The following is a 3,853-nucleotide window of genomic DNA, read 5'->3' as shown; positions in this document are numbered from 1 at the left end:
TTTAAAAATTATTTATTTTTATATTTTTTTAATTAAATATTAATTTTTAATTTTTTTAAGTAAGTAACCATTACTTTTTAGGCACTATATTTCTATAACATTCATCAATAGTTAATTTGTCAACCTTTTTGCATACATAAAACAGTGGAGAGAAGTGATTCTTTGTCACGGTTTATGTTTGTGCTTGTTGAGGTGTTAAATTAAATAATTCATAAATCTATGAAGGAGGTCGGAGTAGGTAATTAATATTATCCGAGTCCTGCTAAGGAGACAATGACTTATTTGTATAATGTGTATAATGAGTTATATGAGTTACAAAGGGTTCACCAAATATCGAACTTTTGACCTTTCGGATCTAGAGTTTTAATACCATGTCATGATACCATTCATCCCAAAAATTTCAACTAATGAAAAAAGGTAATACTAATTATTATCTCTCTAATACTCCGTAAACCTCCATTGTACACATTGTACAAATATTCTATTAGTTTCTCATATTTTCCCTTATTATCCAGGCGAGGGTATGTGATAGCATACCATATCTGCATATAGGCATCCATGTTTGTGTAATCTATGCTCTATGTCGAAATAATAAAATTAATTCTCTAATTTTTACTCGACAATCAAATTGGTTTTTCAATATTTTTCATTTTGTAGCATTTTTAATAGTATTTAATTATATTTGATTCAGAGTGCTATTAGGATTTTTTAGTGGGATTTTTTAGAGCTTTTAAAAAAGTCTTTTTTTGACCGTTTTTACATCGAAATTGAGTCACTTTTTCAAATTGTGTAATACGAGTTTAAAAGAGTATTTTTGTCATTTTATAACTAAAGAGTACAATAATAATTCTGTCATATTTAAGGATTTGATTAGTAGAAAAATTGCGTTGTGCTAACATTGGAGATCAAAGAGGCTAAGAATTCATTTTAAGAGCAATAGTCTTGACTTAGCAGTACTCATACATTAACAAATGCATCAATTGTTAGCCAAAGAAAAGAAAATAACGCCCAATGGGCTAAGTAAGGAGAACAAGAAACCCAAAAATCATTAAAATTGGAAGTTATTTAGCTATATTTAAATTTAATTTGTTGTTAGAATTTGTCAAAAGATTTAATTTGATTTTGACTTATTTAGTAGTATTTTTAAAAATTTAAAATTTAAATTAAGTCTAATCTTATCTAATAAGATCAAATTTAATTTAAATTAGTTATCATATTTTTAGAAGATTTTTTTGGTGATTATATTTTTAGAAGTTTAAATTTAAATCAAATTTGATCTAATCTAATATGAACAAACATGATTTAAATTAGTTAAAGTTAGTTTTGGAATTATATATTTTATTTAATTTTAGATTTCATAGTTTTATTCTAGGAAGATTTGGCTCATTTTTTGGTTGATCAGTTAGGGTCTATTTAAGCAAATTTGTAAGACATTTTATAAAGTTTTTTATGAAATAAATTTTATAGTATTTTTATGCTCGTTTTTTTGTGAATTTAAGTGAGGTGAGTAATTTACTTTGCTAGATATATGAAGAAATTCGGAAATTGAAGACTCTAGTTTAAGATAATTTTTAATGTTAGTTCTTTTAATTTCATCTCTTTAATCTACATTGTCAAAGACAGATTTTTTAAAGGTTTAGTAAGAAAAACTCTTTCGATAACCTAAATTGCTAAAAACAAATTTCTTATAAATCTAGTAAAAAAATCCTTATCTTTTTTATTATTTTCATTGTATCTTTCGTCCCTCATTCTTTTTTTTTTATTGTGTATGTCTTGTGGGAGTCATGGCTGATCACAGGAAGGTAGAATTTGGTAACTCCTTACAATTAGTATTTGTCATGACATACTAAAAATTATGATGTTACAAATAAGAAAAAGTATAGGGTATCAACATATTATCTGCTAACTTCTGCCAACTCTTATTTATAATTGTGTTTCATGGAAGTGTGTTCGTGGATGTGTCTAATAATTAATATATTTTAAATATATATATAAAGAGACACATCCAGAAAATATATCTATAAAGACACTTCTATTAAATACAGCTATAAAAAAGATATTTTTATTAGACACATCTACGAACACACTTCCATGAAACACAATTATAAATAAGAGTTGGCAGAAATTGGTAGATATGCTGTTAGTAACGTAGCGGAACCGTACAAATAAATGTTCTTTCCTTTAGAGTTACACTGCACAAGTTGAAGTAAATATTCTCTTTCCCATAACAAGCCACCCTCTTTTTGCTCTTGTGAGTTTGGATTTTCTCAAATATTACAAGTTTATTTAATCATTCTTATAAGTTCAAAGAGAGATTGGAATTTCTTTTATTGCTGGATAGAAATTCATAAATATTTCATTATACTCAAGGGGTATTGTTGCAAAAGCTCGAAAGACCTTGATGTAGACTCAACATTAAGAGTAGATCACCAAATTTGCCCCTAAATTATTAATACACTGACAAAAATAATCCTAACTTTTGTTAAAATAAAAAATGCTCCCTAACGTTTTAAAAATACTACAAAAATGTCCAACCATAAAGAAAAACACTTTCCATTAACAGAATCAGTTGAGATCACAAAAGAAAATATCATTTCCCCCCTTACCAATCTTCTCCTCTCCTTAAAATCACCTCTACCACCCTAAACCTAACCAAATTAAAATTGCAAAACTTGGATCCGTGAATTCTCTCATTACAAATAAAATTCAAGAAATCAAATCAAAATTCCCTTATTACAAAAAAAATAAACAACTCTAATTTCATATTCAATTTCAATTCCATCACTAAAATTCAAAACCCAGAACAAATGGAATCAAGGAAAATAAAAGGCAGTTTACTTTGCAAGCAATTGCAATTCTCGACCTCCTTCCTGACAACATCAAGAACCGAATCAATAAGCTCAGCTCCTTCAATGTAATGTCCATTTGCCACTTGTCTTCTTCTCTTTTTTCCTCTCTGGCTCATGTTTCCATTATGCAATACCAATTCTAGCTTTACTCAATGCCATTACATGCTATCAGAGTGTCAGGAAGAAGCTTTTGAGGCACATAATCTCCTAAAAAAAGTGTCAAAGAAACTTCTGAGATGTATAGATAAATTAAACGATGTAAATAAATAGAGATAGAGTTAAAAAGATGAATATCAAGGTATATTCTCAGTAGGCCATAGTCCTTAACCAAACTGAAAGTTCTATCATTTGAATAAGTGTTACAAAATATTCTTTCCTCAAGATTGTTAAGAGAATAATTAGAATCAAATTAGATCAATTAGCATCATTTGTATTTATATAGCGTATCTGTATATTAATTGTAGGATTCTATGTTTTTATTACTTTGATTCTTCTAGCAGCTATATATACCCCTTGTACATTGTACTTTTCCTCAGACTGAATAATACATAAAACACTTTCTTTAGATTGCTCTCTTATTTTTAACATGGTATCAAGAGTTTAGGTTATTTTTTTCAAGTAACAATTGGTTTCTAACTCTTTTATTTTGTCTCCTTCGGCAGTACTTTGTCTTCACTTTTCGAATTCTTCCCGATGCCTTGGTTCGTCGCCGCCGCCACCATCTCCTTGTCCTTGTCGCAAGGTTTTCAACGCCTTCGGAATCATCGCCGAACTCCGCCGGATGCGCCACTCGAAGTTGCCTGTCCGCGTGAAGAAGTTCTCCTTCCAGACACCTCCAACACCGTTGGATTAGCGCTCCAGATCAATGCTCCGCGTCGCGCCACGTGTTAGCCAGAAGCTCCATGGACCCGTGCTCGACCCACGCGCCCAACCCGATCCGCTTCGCAACCTGCGTGGCACCACACGCCTTGTCAGTGCTGACGTGTTCTTCCGCCTCCAATCAC

The sequence above is a fragment of the Arachis ipaensis genome, chromosome B04, assembly GCF_000816755.2.
Source record: "Arachis ipaensis cultivar K30076 chromosome B04, Araip1.1, whole genome shotgun sequence".
NCBI classification, from domain to species: Eukaryota; Viridiplantae; Streptophyta; class Magnoliopsida; order Fabales; family Fabaceae; genus Arachis; species Arachis ipaensis.
The sequence above is the reverse complement of the archived record's forward strand: the minus strand, read 5'-3'. Positions refer to the sequence as shown.